At 55.5% G+C, this 23,787-nt stretch overlaps 1 protein-coding gene across 4 annotated transcripts in view; it reads right to left on the bottom strand.

The window, feature by feature from the left end:
- Positions 1 to 7,797, bottom strand: part of GNB1 (G protein subunit beta 1) — a 64,448-nt gene extending 56,651 nt beyond the window's left edge. For all 4 annotated transcript variants that reach the window (XM_072975608.1, XM_072975606.1, XM_072975607.1 and 1 more), the window contains exon 1: positions 7,509 to 7,797. The gene's annotated coding sequence lies outside the window, so the exon portion shown is untranslated. The remainder of the gene's footprint in view (positions 1 to 7,508) is intronic.
- Between the last annotated feature and the right edge of the window lie 15,990 nt (positions 7,798 to 23,787).

Raw genomic sequence — 23,787 nt, 5'->3', positions numbered from 1 at the left:
ACGCCACCCTCATGTCCTGACATCTGACCACTCCTTTATGAGGCTCTCTTTCTCTGCCCGTCCCTCAACACCCAAGCTACGCCAATGGGCCTTCGACCTCTAGAGAATCTCTGGGTCCTTCTCTCCAGGTAAAGGCAAAACCCTACACCTATGCTGCTGCTACACCTATAAGGACACATCAGGACAGAGCACCTGTCTCCAGGGGAGGGCCTCTCTGGTCCCCACAGGCCCCTGGGGCCAAGGCCCTCAATGAGTCCCTGCTGCTCTGACTACTACACTGCTCTCCGATCACTGCTGCCAAGAGCCTTGGTCTCAGGCTCCCTTCACATTCCCAACTACTGAGGACCCATGGGCTTCTGCTTATGTGGGTTCTGTCTACACACACTTACTACGCTAGAAATTGAAAGAGGCATGTAAAAAACGTTTAATACTCCCATTACATGTTATTGTAAGCAGTTTTTTTTAATAAAAAAATAACTAGAAAAATAATTTGGTGAGAACAGCAGCTTTGTGAGCTTCAGCACACTTCTTCAACGTCTGCTTCTGGAGGTGAGAGCTGGATTCTCACCTGCTTCCGCACTCAGTCTGGTGCGGGATCTTGTTTTGGTTGAAGGAGATGAATACTCAGCCTGACACAGACGTGGAGTTAGAAAAGGGAGGAATACTTGATTTTCAAATAAACGTAGACTGTCTTCTTTGATACTACATCAAAACTTGACAAGCGGCAAGTTTCTTAAAGAGCAATTCTGAGCGGCATCTGAACCACATCAATTAACACTTCTACAGCTAACGTCACTCTGGGGCTCCTTCACTCCATCCTGTGCTTTGAATGGGTCTTTTGCCCGTCCCCGACCTCCGGGAGGTAGAAGCGCTGAGCACAGGACATTTGGAAAATATCAGTTCACTGAGTTAAGCTGGTCTTCCAAATGTTGACACATTTTACTTATAACATTTAAAAAAGAAACATTTCGCTAGCGTCACCACCTACCTTTAAGTACTTGGAAGCTGTCAAGCCCCTAGTATCAGAATCAAGTTTTCCAAAATTCTGATTTCCATTTGAAGCTCAAATTTTATCACTGCCAACAACACTGTCAGGTATTGTCCCTGAAGTATCTGGTTCACTTCGTTTTTAAGAAAATACCTGCCAAATGCCCCTGTCTCAACAGCCACCATTTTCTGTCAGCAGCTCTTCATTTCAAACAAGCACACTGCCACTCATGCAGGGACCGCACTCACGCCGGGCGCATCAGTGCCTTATGCCCACTTCCCACTTTGTCACACACACCAAGAAGAAGATGGGTACTCGGGGTGTAAGTTTAATAAAATTAATTTTTATTGCTTCACCAGGGACATTAGATTAAACCGTATTTTTTGTAAACCACAAGCTCACAGTGGTGAAGACACTACGACTATAATCACCGCTACAGCTGGCTTGGTACCGCGGCCCTGATCTGCGCTACAGAGCCAGCAGTCACCCACCACCGCCTTCCTTCATTGGCGCAAATGTCAACCAGTGCGAATGCAATGGCCAAGACAGCAGCCCGGACCTGACGGGACCCGGAGCCCACCAGCCACGCTCTTGAGACCCTGCACTCTAAGTGACTGCGACACCCAAGACTTCAGCCACCACCTAAACACTGAAAACTTACCCAGATGGCTCCTCCAGGGCTCCGCATTCACATGTACAAAAGTCACTAATTCCACAAATACTGTTTCAAAGACTGGTAACACTGTATCAAACCAAATGTGGAGTTTTAGATCCAGAGGGAGATAAACATAAAGGCTGCGGAGACAGGGCAAGGGAAGACTGAAGAGACTGAGAGAGTGGAGAACGCCCTCCGGGGAGGGGATGTCAGAACAAAGACTGGAATGGAGCGAGTGGAAGGTGCAAACAAACCTCCAGGAGAAGAGCTCTGCAGGGAGAAGGGATAGAAAGAAAAGGCTTTGTGTTCCGAAGCAGAAGGTGGGAGCACTACCTGGGGTCCTCGACCCAAGGGGGGGGGGCTCATTTTAATAAATGCAAAACAGCCCCTGAGATGTCCAGGATAGAAGCCTGTGCTCACTCACCCCTTTCTTACCTTCCATTCAGTCCTCAAGTTGCCTCCATCACCAGCTCCCAGTTTCTCCACTCTGGTCCAGACCCTCTTCCTCTCCACACAGCTTCCTATCTAGAATCTCTGACCATAGTCTTCCTCCCTCCTCTGAGCATGCTCCATGTTCAAGTACCAAGTGATGATTCTCATCAGCTCAAACTCCTTAAAACCCTTCCAAGGCTTCCTAGAGCCCTCAAGGTAAAACCACAAATGCCTTAGAAGGCTCTGACCTCTCCAAGTCCCGCTCTCACCACTCTCCAGCCCTCTGAACTTCCGTCCTTGGATGACCTGCTCTCATTCATTCAACAGAGAACTACTGAGCACCTAGCTTGCACTGCACTGTGCTGGATGCTGCAGACACAGTGGGTGAAGGCGGCTAACTGGCTGCATGAAAAAACATATACACCATCTCCTCAGCCGGGAACATTCTTTCCTTCCCCTCTACACACCACCTGTGCGCCAGGCGGGCTCCATCCAACTAAAGGATCCTGTCTAAAAACAAACACTTGCCCAAGGACGCTCTCACTAAACCCTAAAACAAGTTAGCTGCCCCGTGATCCACCACCCTTGTTGTCCACTTTGTATGCAAAGTGCGAGCCAGGCTCCCTAGTAAACTAGAGAGTAAGGCCCTGGGCCACACCCACCCTACAGCAACGTGCAGACTCAGCAGCTCGCAGAGAAGCTGCTGCATAAGCACTAGTTAAACAAATTTCCAGTTACCGTATTTTTGAAAATGTATGAAAACTACTTCATTATTATTGTCACTAGTTGTCAAATTAAGGGATGCCAAAAAGTTTTGGGAAATTCAAACTTAATTCAGCAGCATAAAGGGAGCGGGGTGAGATCTTTAAAAAATAAACAGTAATTTTACCAGTTTCAAAATGAATTATAGGATCAAAATTACCCTATGAAGAAAGCCTTTCAAACTAAACGAAAACAGATTCGGAGAACTGGTGGTAGCCAGGAGAGGAGGGGGAGCGAAATAGGTGAAGGGGATTAAGAGGTACAAACCTCAGTTACATTTATTCCCTGTAAGTCACGGGGATCTAACACACAGCACAGGAACACGGGCAGTAACACTGTAATAACCCTGCAAGGGACAGATGGTCACCAGACACATCGTGATCATTTCATACTGTACACAAACGCCAAAGCACGACGTAGCACACCTGAAACTAACGTGATACTGTACAGCAAGTGTATTTAATTAAAAGAATAGAAAGCTTTTCGAGAAAGAGTGTGAGAGATGACTTGGGAGGAAGATAGTAAATTAAAGTGAAGGGGATTTGCAAAGACAGCTGATAAATGTTCCACACCCTAAATTCATCTTCCTCTTGACCAATCAGAAGACAGGAAAATCAAGTATCTCAATTAATTATCTTCTTATACCATAACTCACCATTATCGCAGTTAAAAAGATTGCTACAAAGCAAGGCCACCAGCAGTAGAAACGGTGGTCCCTGCACAGTGCACCGCCAGCCAGGCGCCGTTCCACCGGCTTACACCACGCAGGTGCTAACGCACGACCACCCTGGGAAGGAGGGTCTAGATGTCCGTCTTACACACAAGGAGACAGACACAGAGAAGTCAAAAGCCACATCCAAACTAGCAGGTTAAGTTACAGAACTAGGTTCTAACTCAGTGCTTTAAGAAATGAGTGAATTTCTCTCCCTCCCTAAAATTTAGGGATTGTCTTAAAGTTCCCATGACCATTTTTTTGGATACCTATTATTGAAGTTTGAACACTCTCATGTGATTAGAAAATGTCCAGAATTTTTTAAAGTTTTACCAACTACAACGTTTGGACAGGTAGTCAAGTCAGTGTGCAATCCTCATTGGGGGTACACCTTACAGCTGTCACCAGACAGTCAGAAGACACGCACGTACGCAGCCACAACTTCCCACAAGTGAACAAGAATACGTTCAACCATCCCCTTAGTAGTCTGGTCCTGACAGGCTGGAGAATAAATACCATCTTTCCTCCCTCGAAAAAACACATTATTAAGCCTGGAGCAGCTAATTATTAAATCATTATTAATGGCAATATAGACTCAACCGAACAATCTCTTCAGAATTATTACCTTAGATAATCTTGATTCGGTTTATCAGCAAGTTTTCAGAAATGGCTTCTTCCCAGAACCTTCAGTCAAATAAGGGAATACTAACTAGGAAAGCAAAGGAGAAAAAAGCAACAATGCTCTATACAACGGGAAGCTTTTCCACCACTGGAAGTCAGCAGTGATTCCCATCCATTACTGTGGCACCTAACGGCAGGCGTGGCCACAAGGAGGGCTGAAAGGTTTTAAAAGCCTTTAGCTCTCCAGTAAGCCACTGACCAACCAGTTCAGTGTCTGCAGACAGCTGTATTTCTTAAATGAGAGCTCTGGACCGACGCTCACAGCTCGAAAAAGAAGTACTCCATTCTTTTTCCAGAATAGTCAGTGGGATGTGAATTACTCAATACATATCCAGACTCCCACATATATTTGGACTGTTTCCTTCTTCCAGTAATGGTCCACATACCGTTTTGTAAATTATTTCTCTGACCTCAGTTTCGCTTAAATTTGTTTTTAACCCCTCATTCTATGTTCATTAAACCAAACATGTAACTGAACTGCCTTCTTTGTAACTTCTCTATCCATTCTTATCAACAAATGCACACCTGAAATCAGAATTTATACTTGGGTTTAAATTTATACCTGGGTTAAAAGATCCTAAAACTTTTTGTTCAGTGCTTCACTAGACTTACGCTAAACAGGGGTTTCAGAATAACATAGCACACCATATGGTCAGGCCCAGATAATAAAATTGAGACTATCTATTACCAATCCACTAATGCTGAAAGCCACAGTCTGCAGTCAGTAAGAACTTAATCCAGTTTAGAGACCAACATGAGCCAAATCCTCTGGGCCTTGAGAAACAATCCAATGACGAAAATATAATAAGTGCCAATACTGTACGTCTAAAATAAAATCACGGTTACTCATGACAGTCTTAGCTAACAAGGCAACTGATGGTACGTAAGTCCACAGCTACCCTAAAGATCCTTCTCAAAGCTATTTACAGAAACACAACTTATCCAGTCAAACTAAAGGACAAGAGACACAGACATTTTCAGCAAAATAAAAGGTAACAGAACAAAACTCCAATGAATTCATTAACTCCTGATAAAATCAGTCCTCCTCTGGTGTGGTCAATTTAAGACCTAGGTGATTCAAGTTTTAAAATCAGTCTAAACATGAAAAAATCTGACAGCCTTTTGGCAGTCATTTGAATTTCTTTTGAGATTAAAATTAAATCTCAGGAAACTTACGTCAACACCCCTCAAAATAGAAATAACTCAAGATATCAAACAAAGTGAAATTTTTATTAAGGTATCATTAAAGGACATTCTGCTCAGTACCTGCTTGATAAGAGAAATAAAGTTGAGTCGTAAACTTGGATTACCGTACCGAAGAAACAGTTTTGTCTAGTGGGTGTGTTCATTTAAGAAAGTGTCAATTCTGACTCAAAACTGCATAGCTGAACAAATTTCTCTGCAAGCACACTCCTGAACTATTTCAGCAGAAGAGGAAACGGAGCCCCAACACTGGCCCCCAGCAGGGAGAACTGGGTGTGAGCCACAGGCACAATCATAAAACTTGACTTTGCTTCCTAAACTCTCACCTTCTAAGAGAAACTTGTAGCACGCACAATGCCTGTGAAACTAGAACCGTGGAACAGAAGGAGTCTCGGAGGAGCCTCGAAGTCCAGCCTCACGGCAGCCGGAAACCCTCCCCCACAGGGTCCGGACGGGACCGGCCTCTAATTCTTCCAGTTTCTCTCCGTTTCTAGGCTGCTCTTATTGTCAGAAAGTTAAATAAAGCCAAAAGCTACCAGCCAGCTCTGCCATCTGAAGGGTCTCAGACCTGTTTCCATGCTGGTGGCATCAGCCTTGTCCCCGCCACACGCCCAGTATTAGTGAGAAAGCAAAAAAGGAACTGCCTGCTCTTTATTTTTGCAATATGTACCTTCCGGAAGAATCCAGAACAGACCCTGTCTATCTTAACAGAATGCAAACCAAAATCTTTCTTTGAAATAAAGAACTCCTCCACCCCAAAAAAGACTATTGCTTCAAACTAGAAAACAAAGAACTCAGGCAGAAATCTCACCGACAAGCACGGCCTTGAGACCTCACCCTGTATCTGGGGTTGAGAGGAACTTCTCCTAAGCTAATACTTCCCATGTATTTGCTAAGCTTGGGAAATAACCTACACATTTTCTTAGCTAACAATCTCATAAGCATTAATCATTAAATACTGTTCGAGATCACTGTGTCACCAGACAGCAAAATGAAGACACTCCCCAAACCAGAACTACGGATTAAACGTCTCCTCCGTTTACGCAGACACTCAGCAATGTACTCTTCGACTGTAAACGTCCACCTCTTCCCTTCCCAAAACAAAAAGCGGCGTTCCTTCAGTCAGCGAAGCTCACAATCCTCACTGAAAAGCGTCCAAATAGCGGAATCGAGCCGATTAAGCTCACAGTGCCTCGGACAGCCAGCAGTGCAATTTAAAGGGCAGGAGCGACGCGTGAACGCCGCTGGAGTCCAACACCGACTCGCAGGGAAAAACACAGGGGCTCCAAGAGCCCGAGGGCTCGGCCGCGGGGCCCAGGAGGACCCGACCCCGCGCCGTCGCGCCGCGCTCCCCGCCCCCCGGCCTCCGGAAAACGCACCCGGAGCCCCGCGGCGGCGGGCGGCGGCCGACAATGGCCGCGCGGCGGCCGCGCCATCTTGCCGGCCCGCCTCGGAGCCATTCATTCGGCGCGGGGCGCGGGGCCCCCGGCCCGCCCGCCGCCCGCAGGCCCGGCACGCGGCTGGAGGCGCCGGCGAGAGCGGCCCGCCGCAGGGCTGCCCGCCCGGGCCCCGCGGACACGGCTGGCGCCGGCCCGCGCTCCCCGGCACTTTGTCCGCCCCCCGCGCCGCTTCCCCATTTCCCCGCCGCGGCCTCGCTCCCGGGCCCCCAGAAGCGCCGCTTTTCCCCCACCGCGTCCTGCCGGCGCCAAGGACGGGCGCCCACCGCCCGCTGCAGAAGCAGGGCCGCCGCTCCCTTTGTTCCCGGCCGGCGCCCCTCCTCCGGGCCAGCCTCCCGGGCACCGGCCGCGGGGCCCCAAGCCGGCCCCGGAACGTGGGCCCAGGGCCCCACCGAAACCCGGGCCCGGGCCCGGGCCCAGCCCCTGGCGCCCCCCGGCCGCGGCCGCCGCCCCCGCCCCGGCCCCGCAGACCCCACCCGGGCTGGGCAGGAAGACGCGGCCCGCAGACTGGGTGGGGGCGGGGAGAGTGGGGGCGGGGCGCCCCGGGCGGGCGGCCGGGAGCGGCGGGGATGGGGGGGCCGGGGGCCGAGGTTCGGGGCCAGGGGCTGCCGCGCTCACCTCGACGCCGCGTCCCGCCTGCCGCGCCCGCACCCGCCGCCTCAGCCGCCTCGGCCGCCGCCCCGGGAGGTGGTCGCGCTCGGGCCGCTCCGCGGGCGCTGCGGGCAGGTGCGCCGGCGAAGCTCGCTCCGGTCGGTCCCGCGGCGGCCGCTCCACTCCCGCGCCCGCGCCCGCGCCCGCTCCTGCGCCCGCTCCCGCTCCCGCCGCCGCCTCCGTCCGCCCCTTAGACGCCTCCAGCCATCGGGATGGGCGCGGCGGCCCCTGCCCGCAGCCTCGGGAAACCCCACGGCCGCGTCACCGCGCACGCGCGCGCGCACGCAGGGCTCAGCCGCGGCACGCCCGCGCGCTTCATCCCTGCGCCAACCCCGCGCTCGTGCGCGAGCCCCTTAAAGGGGCCTTACCTCGCCTTCGGGGACCCGCTCCAGGGAGCACCCCCACAGGCCTGACCCGCTCGGTGCCCGCGTCCCCGGGCCTGTCTGCGGGGCCCTGCGCTGTCGTGGGCCTGCCTGCTACCGACCGACTTGGTTCCCAGCCATGCGGACGTGGGTGGAGGCCTCAGGGCTGGAGCCTGGCACCGCACCCCGTGCCCCGCATCTGCACCGTGCACCCCGCATTCGGCACCCTGAACATGCGCTTGGTACACAAGCCCCGCATACTCGCTCCGCACCCGACACACACGCCCTGTAACGCACCCTGCGCCCGACATCTGCATTTCACCCTGCACCCTGCACCCTTGCCCCGCATCTACATTCTGCACCCCGCATTCGGCGCCTTGCACTCGAGCCTCGCATTGCACCCCGTGCTCCACATCTGCATTCTGCACCCCGCACACGCGCCTGCCAGCTGGGCTCCACACACGCACACCCCCAGCCCAGGCTAACCCACACCTGCACTGGATGAAGTCGGTCGGCCTCTGGGATGCCTGTCTTCTGCCTGCCCGCAGAGTGGACGCCCTGCAGCCTAGGGCCAGGGCCTGTCCTCGGAGATGCCCCTGGGGCTCCTTTGAGCTGGGCAGCTGCAGGGAGTGTGGCTTCAGTGATCAAGGCCCTCCTGTAGGGAATGCCACCTGAGTGGAAGGTGTGACCATGGGAAGGAGTGTCAGGAGGGACAGATGGTCCACCCCTGTAAATGTGGCTAAGTTAGCCAGGCAGCTGAGAATTGGAGACCCCCAGGTGGGGAAGGGGAAGGAGGCCGAGATGGGTCAGATGTCAGCAGCCTGTAGTTTCCTGTATTCTCAGAAACCTCCTTGATGTCCATGAGTGGAGCCCTCCGCCAATCAGCTCCCACATCATCTGACTTTGGGCTCCCCAGTTCCAACAACTCCCCACGCCTTTGACTTCTTCGCTGCAAGAGTCTGCAGTCCCCAACCCTAATCAGCCCCTTGCAACCACTTCAGCCCCCTGCCCCCAGTCCCCCCTGTGCTGCCCTTTCCAGACTAAATCCAGGGGCTCCTCCCCCTCCAGGCCTGCATGATTGGCTAAAAGAAGCAGGAGAGCACACCTGGCTCTTAAACCAGGACCACAACCTGCAGGGCCTGTCACCCCTCCCTCCCCGGCCTGTTCCCAGCTGTGGCTGATTTGTCTCTGTGTGTGTGTGTACCTGTCTGTGTGTCTGACTAGGGTGGCCCTCCACTCCATGGGCCCAGCTTCTCACCTCCTCTGCGGCTGTGCTCCCTGTCCCGCTCCCACTGGTCCTTCCTGCCTCACAGACTTGTCCTCAGCATTCTTGGAGCTCCTCCTCAATTCCTGGCAAAGGAAGTTCCAGGCTTGTCTCAGACCCTCCCTGCCCCAGCTCTGAACTCAACCATTTCTCCAAGGAGTCCTATTTTCTTTCCATGGGGAATGGTATTTAGAAGCCAGGATCTGGGCCTTGGGTGTGCTTGCTGCTACTGGAGTCAGCAAGACAGAGCTAAGCATGAGCATGTGCAAGCACACGTGTGTATGTACACACACACAGTCACACACAGACTACTCCCCCACCATGTAGCCAGTCTCCCATGCTTGCCACCGCCCTCCAAGAACACTGACCCTAGGAGGGATGTCTACTCTGCTCCACTGAGCAAGGACTGAAGGTCAGCCAAATAAAACCACTGACAGGTCCCATTGTCCCCAGATGCCTCCCCTCTGTCCCCCTCACTGTCCGGTGCTCTGGCTCCTCTCTGCTCCTTGGACCACAGTCACTGGATTCTGCACTCTGGCCTGTGGCCCTCGTGACTCCATCTGCCCGGAGGCTGTCCCCCATAACCTTCAGTCACACCTGCAGTCTCCCCCGCCTGCCCTGGTGCCCAGTGCTGCTCTGGCTCCTCTGATCTCACACAGTTCACATATAGGCTGCTTGCTCCTTGCCCAGCTCTCTCACTGAAGACCAGGCTTTGGCATCTTTGCCCACTGCCTCACCCGCCAAGAAGGACACGGGGTGCCCAGTGGGTCCCCAGGGAATGTGTGTGGAGTGGGTAGAAGGGGTGTGGGCAACACTGTATTCCGAGTGATGGGGACATGACTCAGCGTGAGGACCAGAGGTGGGCGCGGGAGAGTAGGGAGGGTCAGAACATAATGGTCCCGATGTCCAGGACAAGGGCAGGGGGTAGGGTGGGGACAAGACTGCCTGCTGCTCAAGAGGAGGCGGAGCTCTTTGCTCAAGATGACACAAGGCCAGCAGGACAGGCCTTCTGAGCATCAGCAGGTGAACCTGGAGACGCAGGTCTCGAGGCCCTAGACCCAGCGTCAGAGACTTTCCTCAGAATCCAGCAGGTCTGATGCCAACTGAACTTCAATGCCCGCCTAAGTGCAGGACCAGAGAAAGGAGAAATGAGGAGGGAGAGGAGTGGGGAGGAGCAAAAGCAGGGAGAAAGGAGGGAGGAGGGGAGGGGCGTGAAATGCGAAACGTGGAGGTTGGGGGCAGAGCCCGCCGCGGAGCACGAGGAAGTGGGCAGTGGGGTGAGACCACTCCGTGCTGCTGTGGGGTGTCTGGAGACCGGGGGACGCTCAGGACCCCCATCTGGGGCTCCTGCATCTCCACCTGAGGGCAGGCCTGACTTGGCAGCAGCACTGCTTGCAGGGTGGGCCCAGGGCTCCCCTGCCCCACAGGCCGCCGTCGCCCTGGTCAGGCCTGTCCCCAGTTACACCAGGGCTGCAGGGCAAGGCCACACACAAGGACACGAGGCCAGTTCCTGCCCCAGCTGTCTGAGATTCGGGGTGCAGCCTGGTTGCCCCCAGCTAATCTATAGGTCTGCAGGGTGTGGCAGGGCCTTCCCCGGAACTTGCCCTGTGGCCAGGGCCTGAAATCCTGTTTATGTGTTTATGGACTGGGTGTGAGGGGCAAAGTTGAAAGAAGGCAGGAGGGAAGGAACTGGGGACCCTGGGCCCTTCCTCCCAGATTCCCTGTGTAGCCTTGGGAGGCCTCATCCCCCCACCCCCAGGCAGTAGGACACTTAGGCCCTAAAGACACATGCCCCAGGCCTTGGGCAGCTCTCAGGAACCCACAGGAGCTTCCAGCTTCCTGCCAGGGCCCTTGAGACCTCAAAGGTCTGAAGGATGCTCTGGGGACACCGCTGTCCCTGCCCCACCGTCCACCCCTTCTGCCCAGGCCTCCTGCAGTGGCCAGTCACCACCACCCAGCCCCCTCCTCCATGGGGCATAAATCAGGGCCCTTCATGGAGAGCTCGTGCCCAGCCAGGATGAGTTCCTGTATTCCCGGGACACCCCTTCCCCTGTAGATCGGTGGCCCTGAGTTCACAGCCACGCCCGGTCAGCTGAATCCAGCCACAGGCCAGGCCCACCGGGCCCAAGGTAAAGGCGGCGGCCCCAGAGCCCGGCTCAGCGCCCAGCCTTCACTGAAAGTCTGGGAGCACGAATCCATAATTCAGATGCCCCTGCCCTGTCTGCTCCTTAGCAGGAAATGGTCTGACGGGAAAATAGGTCTTTGAAAATCTGAATTATTCAAGCAATCTGTGCACAAGACCAGGACCTGCTTCTGGGCGCCCCCCACCCTGCTCCACGCCTGGCTTTTAGGGTCTCAGAGCCGCAGGGTCTGTCCTGTCCTGCAGAGCCCTGTCCCTTTCTCCGCCCTGCGGCCATCCTGGCTTCGCTTCCAGTAAGTGAGCCGGGCCCTGACCCTGCCTCCATGCCCCAGAGGACAGAGGATGAGGACGAGGAGGGGGTTGCAGAATGTAGGTAAATTGGAAGCAGCGCTAATTAGTTCCTGCGAGCTTCTGGAGGCAGTGTCTGGTGACAGAACGGGGTCAGGTGGTGAGGAGGCTCCTGTTCCTTCTCTCAGCTGAACTGACCGGGTGGAGCATCCACTGGGTGCCAGGAAGGCCGGGCCCTGACCCCACTTCCGCCCTGACTCTGAGCAGGTCTGCAGGGGCCACAGGGAGAGTGGGGTGGCCAGTTCTCCGTGGGCTGGCCAGTAGGAAGGTGACATCAGGCAGACCCCAGGACAGGCAGAGAGCCGCATGGGTGGCGGGGGGCAGGGGGCCTCAGAGCCCAGGGGAGGGTCAAGGTCCAAGGTGGGCTTGGCTGACGAGGTCACGGGCATCAAACCCAGGAGGCCGGGGCAGCGGGGAGAACACACCTCACTGGCCTTGGGGAGGGTGCTGGCTGCTGACCCTGGCTGCCAACAGACCCTGAAGGCTCCCTGGACCCCTTCTCCTGGGCAGTGGAAGCAGCCCCTCTCTCCCAGGGCATGACTCGTCCCTTGTTCCCAAGCCCCCACCATGCATCTCGTGACCTGACCCTCGAGCCTGTGACCTTCCTCATCACCTACCTTTGGGCATGAACAGACCAATGGGGTCCCAGAATGTGGGGGTCAGTGGGGAATCAGGGGGGGCCAAGTTGCGGGGGAGCGGCAAACACAGAAGTGGGCATCTTGCTCTCGGATGGGCAGCTGCATCCTGGGGAAGGCCCAGGCATCTCCCTGCCACTCCTGGGGGAGCCACTCCAGCGGAGCTCAGACTGAGGGGCAGCTCAGACCATCAGCTCCAACAAATACTCCTGCTGCCTTCCTGGGCGAGCTCGCGCCTCTGAGGGGTTCCTTGTGGTGGGTATATCTGGTCTCAGCACAGAACTGGGGCTGCACTGGTGGGGCTGGAAGGCCTGGCCCCACCTGATGCCATAGCTAACCTAAACGAGGGGCTTTTCAATGTCATTTGTGGAGTGAGACACCTGTGGTTCAGAACACCAACCTCGCAAAGGAAAAAAGATGCAGCCATGGGAGAGGAGAGAGGTAACCCCCACACACATCCCCAGAAATGTCTACACCCATGGATGCACAGCATGCACACACGGGAGCTGGGGCAGCCAGGACTCCTGGTAGAAGGCAGCAAAAGCTTAACTAGCTTATCTGAAAAGAGGCCATTACTGGCTCACGGAATGAGTCTGTGAACAGTCATCTGGGCTTCAGGTATAGCTGGATCCAGGCGTTCAGTAAGGCTGTTGGGGCTCCCTGTTTGGCTCTGCTTCCCTGAGCTGTGGCCTGATAGGGAAATGGCTGGTGGTACCTCCCTTCCCCGGACCCCAACTTAGCAGCCACAGTGCTTCAGAGACTCTGAGATGACTGTCTTTTGACCCCAGGAAGGCAATCAGATTTCATGTGGCCCTGGAGGCAGGGAATGGAGGGGCCACTGGCCCTGTTTGGACAACATGCAGATCCAGAGCAAAGGCAAATCCTGTCACCAGGAGGACGAGGTTACTAGACAGGAAGAAAACAGCGGGGGAAAAAAAGCAGGATTTGGGCAACAGCTGAGATACTTATAAGCAAAGCCTCTGTTGGTTGTTGGGTTCAAGGCCCACAAGGTCCAGGCAGCCCCAGCCTCTGGCCTGCTAGGTCCTGAAACCGGATACTGGGGGGCAGAGCCTGGAGGAACAGGGCTGGGCCGGCTCTGGCTGCCTGGTTCTCCTCTGCCCCCACCCCTGCAGCAGCCTCCAGGGCCTCCCAGGCGGGCATGGAGGGTTCCCCTAGGGGCAGCTAGTGCTCCCACCCAGCCCAGCCCCCAGCCCCATTTCCTCTCCGGGCCTGGGCGCCGCCCTTGGCAGGCAGGCTGCGATTGTTCTGCACAGAAGCTTCCCCGGCTGCCTGCAGAAGGCCCGGCAGCCACCGCCCAGCCCTGGAGAGCAGCTGCCAGAAACTGCCTGGGTGCATGCTGGGCCGGTGCTGGGAGAAGAGAAATGCCGAGACCCTGAGATAGAGAGGGGGGAGAGAGAGAGGCACGTGGGAGGGAGGGGGGCACATCCAGCCCCCGACACCCACACACAAAGGAGAGAGGGGAGCCCAGGCAGGCACAGAGGGGTGATTGGAGCTCTCAGTGCCCAGAGTGGGAGGGTCTGGGAGTGGGAGCCGGTGGGCAGGGCATCTGGGGCAGTGGCTGCCCAGAGAGGCCCCCCGCCTCCAGCTTGGCCAAGCGTCCTGCCTTCAGGTGCCACCTATAGGCCTGGGCGTGCTTGGAGAGGGGTCCCTGGGGCCAGGAAGCTGGGACCTAGTGAGCCCAGCCCTGGGTGGACCACACTGGCTTGGTAGGTCACGGGCCCGTGCAGGGTGATTGACGCCTCCGCCACACACTGGCCAGATCCCAAGCCTGACAGCCGCCCAGAGTTGGGGCGGCCTGCTCGCTGCCTCCCCTGAGCTTTGGCTGTAGACAGGAACAGGATGAGGGGTGGTGGCTGCAGGGATCGGGGTAGCTTGTCCAGAGGAGGGCCAGGGAGGCTGCCTCCAGCTCCCCTCGCCTCCCTCTGCCAGGGCCCTGCTGGGGGGTGCCCCAGCTGCTCCGGGATTCGGCTCCCCACAGGTGGTGCCCTGGGACTCAGCTGCACTAGCACCTGCCAGGTAAACAGCTTGCACCTGTAGCAGCAGCAGAGGGCAGGGGGCAGGTGGGCAGTCCAGCCCCTGGGGTGCCTGCGGCCTGAGCAGCCTTCCTGAGCCCAATGCCCTGCTGGGCCAGTAAGAGGCAGCCCAGAGATGGCCCAGAGCCTGGACCACATGCTCTGGAGCAGCCCTCCCACCCCAGGACGCTGGCCTGAAGTCGTCTGATATGAAGACGCCATGCAGGGCCACTTCCAGCAGGCAGTCACTGAGCACAGGGGAAGGGACTTTGATCCTCAAGGCCACACAGGCCCAGAGCTGCCCCGCCCACCCTGTGGCCACCGACAGGGCGCCACCGCGGGCCACCCTGTGTCGGCACAGTGGCACAGCCTGGCCCCCGGGGTTCCTTGGCAGGAAGGGCCCTTCCCGCTGGGCCTGCCTCCTGGTCGCTGTCCCGACAGCCCCCTGGCCTCCTCTCAGGTCACGACCTGGAGGGACTGTCCTTTCCAACAGAAAGACCCACCAATCTTCTCCCCTCTGTGAGGGGCCAGGGACTCAGCCCCATGGCCCAAAATCCCACCCCGGCTCCAACTCAGCTCAGGGCATGGGGTCTCCACCGGGAAATTCCTCCCCACAGGGCGGCCCTCACTCCCCTGATCAGAAGGGGAAATTCCTCAAGGACTCCTGGGGACTGGAAGCTTCACCTGGACAGGCTTCTGCCTCAGCAGCCACTTTCTGTTTGGCATCGTGGTAAAATACACGTACTGTGAAACTGACCGCTAACACCCCTTTGAAGCATGCAGTTCCATATGCACTTAGTATGCTCACGTGACTGTGCAACCATCACCTGTATCCAGTTCCAGAACGTTTCACCACCTCCAAAGGAAGCCCCTCTCCCTCCGCCAGCCCCCAGCTTTCTACCTCTGTGCATCTGCCTGCGCTAGGTACTTCACACGTGTGGGATCATACAACACGTGACCTCGTGACCTGAGCACCACGTTCTCAAGGACCAGCCATGCTGCAGCCAGTGTCAGAACTTCGTCCCTTTTTGGGGCTGCGTGACCTACTGCGCGGCTCCACCACACTTTGCGTCTCCAGTCGTCTGTTGATGGACAGTCGGGCTGCTTCTACCTTTCAGCTGTGGTGACTAGCGCTGCTGTGAACACACGTGTGCAAATTTTGCCTTCAGTCCTTTGGGGTATTTCCTAGTGGTGGAATTGCAGGGTTGTACGGTAACTCCACGTTTAATCCGAAGAGCCGCCAAGCTGTTTTCCACAGCAGCTGAACCCCCCACCAGCGATGTGCAAGGGTTCCAGTCGCTCCCCACCTGAGACGTGTGGCTCTCAGCCTTTTCGAGTCTCACCATCCTCGTCGGGGTGAAGTGGCATCTCGTCGTGGTTTGATTTGCATGTCCCTGGTGACGAGGGACCCTGAGCATCACCTCGTGTGCCAATTGGCCATGTGCATGTCTTCTTTGGAGAAATGTCTGTTCAAGCCCTTTGCCTTTTTTGAACTTGTTTTTTGTTGTGGTGGTGATGGCTGAGTTGTAAGAGTTCTTTGTGTATTCTGGACACAAGACCCACAACAGATAGGTAATTCTGCAAATATTTCGTCCCTTTCTGTCAGTTATTTTTTCACTGACAGTTCTTTCACTTTTCCACTGATAGTGTCTTTTGATGCACAGAAGGTTTTCATTTTGATTAAGTCCATCTTACCTTTCCCTTTTTCGTTTCTTGGCTGCTTGCATTTTGGGGTTATGTCTAAGAAGCCATTGCCAAGGCTAAGGTAATGAAGATTTACCTCTACTTTTCCTTCTTAGAGCTTTCTAGTTCTAACCCTTACATTTAGGTCTCACAAACTGTAAGTTGATTTCTGTTTATAATGTGAGGTAGGGGACCAAATATTCTTTTGCATGTGAATATCCAACTTTTCTAGAACCATTTGTTGAAAAGGCTGTCCTTTTCCCCCATTGAATGGTCTTGGCATCCTTGTTGGAACCCATTTGACCACACATGTGAGGATTTATTTCTGGGCTCTCTCTTCTGTTCCATCCATCCATCTGTCTGTCTTCATTTATAATAATACCACAACGATTCGGTCAGTATAGCTTTGTAGGAAGTTTTAAATTGGTAAGTTTGAGTCCTCCAGCTCTGGTCTTCTTTTTTAAGATTGTTTTGGCTACTCAGGATCTCTTACCATTCTGTACGGATTTGAGGAACGACTTTTCTTCCTCTGCAAAAAAAAAAAAAGCCTTTGACATTTATCAGCTACTTCTTAAAAAAAATAAGCGCCAAGAGGAGGCTGTGCTGGTGGCAGTGAGGAGGGCAGGTCCTGCTGGGAGGCAATGGGGACCGAGGTGGGTCTGGGCGGAGGGATGCGGCCCCCTCTGGCTGCCTTGGGGTGTTTGAGCCTGCGATGAGAACCACAGTGGACCGGGCAGGGCCAGGTGTCTGGAGTGGTGGGGCTTGTGGTTGTTTGGGGACGAGGGCATGGACGAATCAGGGGTGACACCTGGCTGGCTGTCCAAGCAGCTGGATGGTGAATCAGGAGGGCAAGCAGGGACGGCTGGGGTAATCAGTGGTGGGCGGGGGTAGGCAGTGCTGGGTGGAGGTAGGCAGTGCTGGGTGGGGGTAGGCAGTGCTGGGCGGGCATAGGGAGAATGTGCTGGGTCCTGGACCTTTCTAGCCCAAGATGCTCAGAGATGTCGGGCGGAGAAGCAGGCCCACAGTGGGCGTGGAGAGCCTCGGGCTAGTGAGGGGCTGTGGGGGAGCCTGTGTAGCTGAGGATGTTGGGGGCTGCCGATGCCCCCACCCGGGGGAGGGGGTGAGGAGTGAACAGGAGGCAAATACCCTCTCCCAAGAGAGGGAGGACTTTCCAGACAAAAGGGCTGTGTGGCCAGGGCAGCAGGCACCAGCATAGGGTGGGGTCCTAGGCCAGGACCCAGGGAGTTGTAGGGTCCCAGAGCTGGCCTGGGGTGGGGGTAGAGGGGCACATGTGAACACAGCCAGGAGGCAACACAGGACCACGGGAAGGGGGAGGCCTTAAATGCTGGGTTCAGGGGCATCTCCTTCCTGCCACCTGCCCCACCCTACCCTCTTCCACATGTTGGCAGCATGTTCTTACAGCCAGGGCAGAGCCTGGAGCGGGCATAGAGTGACAGGCAGCCACATGAGGCGCGTGGTTGGCAGCACGGGCAGTGAGGAGTCTTGCTCCTGGAGGCCCCTAACTGCCATTCAGCCCCTGGGGACACTGTTCAGCCTGGGGGGAAGAACCCAGCCCCTTGTTCTGGGTCTCCTCTCCATCCCTGTCCCACCTAGGGGGTTGGGTGCGAGGTACTTGACCTGGTCCCTCCTGCCAGTCAAGTCCCACCTCGGCCGCCCCTGCCTCAGGCGTGAGTCCAGCCTGTCAGGCCGATGAAATTGCCCTGGGACCCCATACTAGGACCCAGGGAGATCCCCAGCACCCAGAGCCCCCAGGCTGCCTTCTGAAGGGGAGGTGGGTGCCGGGTGGCTGTGGGCTGGGCCGGCAGGGACAGCAGGGGTGAGGGTGCCACTGGGTCCTGTGCTCCTCCACCCCACCTATCCCCGCCTGCAGGCTCTGGTCCAGGTTGAGTGGGCACTTTGCCCCCAGGCTGGGCACCACGAATGTGCCTTGCAGCAGGCACGGGAGGAGGGGGACAGCAATCACCCCGTCCAGGCCCCCAGCCCCTGGAGTCTCAGTACCACAGTCCTTGGCAGTGGAACCTGCCTCTGGAGGGTGCAGCTCTCCTCCCTTGGGAGGGCTCCAGGGGCCTGAGGGTTGTTTGTCAAGAATCCTGTTCCAGAGGCCCAGCCCACCTGCCCCCTGGGGGATGATGCAAGCTGTGCTTCAAAGGGGCAATGATAGGGCACAGGGGCCAGTGGGCCTGGATCAGGGCAGAGACCCAGGGCCGTGGTCTTGAAGGCCCTGAGGCATGGGGCCTGGGTGCGGTGGAAGAGGAAGCGGTGGGCTGGCACCCCAAGCAGCAGGGGTGCCAGGCAGAGCACAGAGCACCCGCTGGCCCTCGGGCTGCCCCTCCTTGGGGTGGCCTTGCCCAAGGCACTGGGTGTTTTGGAAACTAGCAGGCGTAGCTGGGCGCATGGGGGGGCGCTGCCTGGAGCCAGGGCCCTGGAGCTCTCACTGTGACGTCCATTTGGGACCTGCTGGGCTTTGCCACATTCCCCTAGCATCTGCCCAAGCCTGCACTGGATCCCCGGGGGTTGGGACGGGGTTCAGCCTGCCGGATTAGACTTCTAAGGACCTGCCAGGTCTACGTTTGGGTGGGCACTGAGGTGTCCTGACCCCTGAAAGAGATCATGGGGAGGAAGAGCCCAGAGAGAGTGTGTGTAGAAGGGGCTGGGAATCAGCCCCACTGGGTGCCACCTGCTGAGGTCAGGGCCTATGGATGCTGCCCCAAGGCCAGGCAGGCTTTCCCCCTCCGCAAGGGGCTTGGCCTCCTCCAGCTTCAGTGTTCCCTTTGCGCAGGACAGACCTCCAGGCTCCTGCCACCCTCTGGCCCTCCTCGTCCTGCTGGAGCTAGAGACACCTCAGGTTCTTGCTGTGTTCAAAGCCTCTTTTAGCTTTCGGACAAAACGACCTTGGTGTTGTCACGTTCAAACAAGACTGGAGAGGACAAGGAAGAGCCCTCAGAACACTGAAAGCCCCTGAGCCCTGCAGGGGAGCAGGGGGCATACACACAGGGCCACCAGGGTCAGCTGCGAGCCCCCTTGGGGCCTGGGCCACAGAGGGTCACACAGCAGCTGAGCAGAGCAGTGGGCCCAAGCTCCTGGGCACGGCTGGTCAGTGTCCCAGGATAAGGCCGAGCCTCCAGGCAGGGCCCTCAGAGTCCAGGGCCTACTCTCTGCCCTGGTGTGAACGGGGGTCCGTTTGATGCAAACTGCTGCCTGGGGATGGGGTAGGGGCTTCTCGGGCGGGGGTGGTGGTGGTGGTGGTTGCGAGCACTTGGTCAGGGATCAGACCAAAGTGAGCGTTGGTTCCACTTTTCCGCAGACGGCACCCTGCCGCACAGTCTGCCACCTGCAGCAGACTGGGCTGTGAATGAAATGAACACTTACGCCAGTTTTTGTGCTAGCATTTGCGAGAACCCAAAAGTGAGGCTTCTAGGGCAGGGTTTTGAGACCAGGGCTTGAAAATGGCCAGGCAGGAGGCCTGGGAAGGCGACTCCACCCAGCTCAGAGCCCTGGAGAGCCGACGCCACTGCCACTCACCGCAGGCAGGAGCCGCTGCCCTCCGCCCCGCGGCCATATCTGCCCGGGCTCCTCGCGGCCCGCGAGCGCCGCCTGGTGCAGACGTGCAGAGTGGACGCCGGGCGCCGCCGCTTCCGGGCCGGGAGCCGGGCGGGGCCTGGACAGGGGCGGGGCCGAGAGCCGAGCCGGAGGGCGGGGCGGGGCCGAGCGTCGGGCGAAGGGCAGGGGGCGGGGCCGGGGCCGGGTGAAGAGCCGGGGTCGGGGCGGGGCCCAGCGTAGAGGGCGCGGCCGGGTGGAGCGCAGGGGGCCGGGGCGGGGCGGGGCGGGGCGGGGCGGGGCGGGGCGGGGCGGGGCGGGGCGGGGCCGAGCGGCCGGGGTACCAGCTCCGCTGGGAGACACGCCGCTGCGGACCCCACCCTCCGGGGCGGGCTGGCAGGGGGCGGTGTCTGGGTGTCTGGCTCTCCCCAGAAAGACCCGGGATGGCCGCGGTGACTTGTTCTAAGACAAGCTTGTGAATTTACTAAAACCGTCCATATTTTCAGGGCTGGTGACTCACATCGCCCCCCGCCCGCTCGTCGCGAAAACGGCCCCTTTCCCGTGTGTCCCACCTTTCTGTAGGCTGTGTCTTGTGGACAGAGAGCATCTAGACTTCGTCTTATCCAGTCAATTTGGTCGCCTTTTAAGTGGCGACTGTTTTAAATGCCATTACTTTGATTATTGATGTATTTGCATTTCTTTTTTTTAAGATGAACTATTTTTAGAATAGCTTTAGATTTACAGAGTACGGGAAGTTCCCATACACGTCACACTCGGTTTCTTCTATTATGAACAGCTATACTAGCACGATACACGTCACGATCAATAAACAAACACTGACATACTATTAACTGAAGTCCACACTGTATTCAGATTTCCTTAGTTTTTACCCAACGTCATCCTTCTGCTCCAGGATCCCACAGTAACTCTAGTTGTTGCAGCTCCCTGGGCACCTCCTGGCTGTGGCAATTCCTGACTTTCCCTGTCTTTGATAACCTTGACTGTTTTGAGTCCTGGTCAGGACATCCTGTAGACTGTTCCTCTTTGGGATTTGTCTGGTGTCTTCCCCCAGTGATCAGAGCAGGGTTGTGGGTTTTGGAAGGAAGACCAGAGAGGTACAGGGCCCTTCTCCTCCCGTGGTTTCCAGGGCATGTCCCCTCAACGTGACTCACCACTGTGACCTTGACCCTGATCACTGGGCTGTGGTCCTTCCCATTCTCTGCTTCTTTGGAAGGAAGCTACTGCTCACCACCTACAAATTAAGAAGTGGGGAGAAGGGAGCACATCCACATACATTATATGGAATGCACCTGTATGGGAGATCTGACTCTTTCCCATGTATTTATTTAGTCATTTATATCAATATCGACTCATGGATATGTATTCATTTTTATCGTGGTGTTAAAATGCACATAGCATAAAATTTACCAATCTGACCGTTGAAGGGCACAGCTCAGGGGCATTAGGCACATTCACACTGTTGTGCAGCCATCCCCACCAGCCTCTCCAGAACTTTCGCATCTTATAGAGGTGAAACTCTGTCCCCATTAAACACTGACTCCCCATTCCTCCGTTCCCCAGGCCCTGGCAACAATCATTCTATTTTCTTTTCTGGGGGGGGATTTAGGTTTATTTTATTTTTATTTACTTATGTTTTAATGAAGGTACTGGGGACTGAACCCAGAACCTCATGTACGCTAAGCACATGCTCTGCCACTGAGCTATATCTTCTCCCCCTTTCTACTTTTTGTCTCTATTAATTTGCTACTTTAGGGATCTCATATAAATGGAATCATACAGTATTTGCCTTTTTATAACTGGCTGATTTCACAGAGCATAATGTCCTCAAGTTTCATCCCTGTTGTAGCTGGGGTTAGAATTTCCTCCCTTTTTAAGGCTGAATAGTGATAATTCCATTGTATATTGTATTAGAATTCTCCAGGGAAACAGAATCGGTTATGTATGTATCATAGAGATGGGATTTTAAAATGCACTCATTGACAGGCATATGTAGAATAGATAAACAAGATTATACTATATAGCACAGGGAAATATATACAATGTCTTGGGGTAGCTCACAGTGAAAAAAAATGTGACAATGAACACACGTATGTTCACGTATAACTGAAAAATTGTGCTGCAGTGGAATTTGACACAACTTTGTAAAATGACTATAACTCAATAAAAACATGTAAAAAAAGGAATAAAAAGGGTAAGATATACATAATTTGTACATAAAAAGAATAAAAAGGGATGCAGTAGGTTCTATGACAAAAAAAAATGCACTCATTTACTTAGGTACAGGACAAGGAGATTTACTATGAGAACTGACTCATGTGCCCATGGAGAGGCAGGTCTGCCGCCTGCAAGCGGGAGGCCCAGGAACACCAGTGGGGTAACTCAGCCTGAGACCGGGAGTGCTGATGTCCGAGGGAAGGAAAGGCTGGACGTCCCAGCTCAGGCAAAGAGAAAATTAGCCCCTGTGCTGCCGTTTTGTGCTTTCTGGGCCCTCAACAGACTGGAAGATGCCCACGTGCACTGGGGAGGGCCACCTTCTTTACTCGTTAACAGAGTCAATGTCCAGCTCTCCCAGAGACAGTCACAGTCACAGTCACACAGTTACCTGGCGCCCTCGGCCTCGCCAGCTTGATACATAATATTAACCATCATATACACACGTATACATACACACACACACCACATTTTATTCATCTATCTCCGATGGACATTTGGGTTCTTTCTCCCTTTAGCTCCTGTGAATCACGCTGCTGTGAACACGGGTGTGCAAGTACCTGTTTGAATCCCTGCTTCCAGTCCTGTTGGGTACATATGCAGAAGCAGAATTGCTGGGTCGTATGGTAATTCCACACTCAGTTTTTTGAGGAACCTCCATACTGTCTTCCACCAGCCGTGCACAGCTTTCATTTCCCCACACCCAGGCCAGCACCTGTTCTTTGCTTTTTGGCAGTAGCCACCCTGACGGGTGTGTCTCGTGGTGACTGGATTTGCGTTTCCCTGGTGGTCACTGAAGCAGAGCGCCGCCTTGTGTGCCTGTTGGTCATGTGTGTGTCTTCTTGGGAGACATGTCCGCTCAGGCCCTTTGTCCATTCTGGAATCACGTTGTTTGCTTTCCTTGCTGAGTCGCAGGAGTTCTTTGTATTTTCTGGACGTTAGTCTCTTAGCAGGCCTATGCCTCGCATTGCCTTCTCCCGCCCTGTGGGCTGCTTTTTTGCTCTGGTGATGGTGTGCTTCAGTGCACAGTGGATGTTCATCTTGCACTTTGTCTGTAACCAAACATGATCTGGTTTATTTTCTGGCTCACACTCTTCCAGCTTTGGCCCCGGGCGCTCTGTCACGTGGCTGGCCTTACTTGTTTTTCCTCCCCGTTTTACTGTGCTATAATTGACGTACAGCACTGGATCGATGTAAGGCTCACAGCACGATGATCTGGCTCACATGCACCATGAAGTGACTCACACAGTAAGTCAGGGAACAGCACCATCTCATACAGACACAAAATCGAAGACAGAGGAGAAGTTTTTTCCTTGCTAAGAGAACACTTAAGATTTACTCTTTTAATGGCTTCCACGTGTAGCACACAGAAGTGTTCATCGTGTTTATCGGGTCGTGCGTGACACCCCTAGTACTGATTCATCTTATCATGGGAAGCTTCCGCCCTTCGACTGCCTTCGCCCGCCCCCGGCCCCGGCTCTTTTGTGCTGTTTCTTCCTCCTTCCCAGCCACGCAGGCTTCCTTCTCCCTTCCTAGACGTTTTACTAGGTTCATTGTGTGTTCTATGTTTTTTCCGTCCACAGATGTGGAAGTTATACGGCCGGTTCAGTGACCTTGCTGGTTGTCCTAAGCGCTTCGCCTTGCACTGTGGTCTCCATCGCCGGCGTGGCCCTTCCCGGAGCAGCACCCGACCTTGCGCTTGCAGCCCCGCCCGCCTTTCCTGGCTGGTGGTCTAGGTTTGGGCTTCTCCGTTTTGACACCCCAGGCTGGCCCTTCGACAGACACAGGAGTTAAGAAGGGATGGGTAGAGGGCAGCCCCAGGGCTGGGCAGGTGACGGTGGGCAAGGGGGTGAGTCCACTGGGGATCTGGGGAGACTGTGTCGCCAGCGGGCAAGGAGGCTGGTGGCCGTAGGGCTGGGTGTCAGCTCCCACTGTGGCCCGCCCCTTGCTGGCTGAGTAAGATTCAGGAGGAAGTGGGGGCTGTGAGAGGC

The sequence above is a fragment of the Vicugna pacos genome, chromosome 13, assembly GCF_048564905.1.
Source record: "Vicugna pacos chromosome 13, VicPac4, whole genome shotgun sequence".
NCBI classification, from domain to species: Eukaryota; Metazoa; Chordata; class Mammalia; order Artiodactyla; family Camelidae; genus Vicugna; species Vicugna pacos.
Note: the sequence above shows the minus strand (reverse complement) of the source record. Positions and strands in the feature narration are given on the sequence as shown.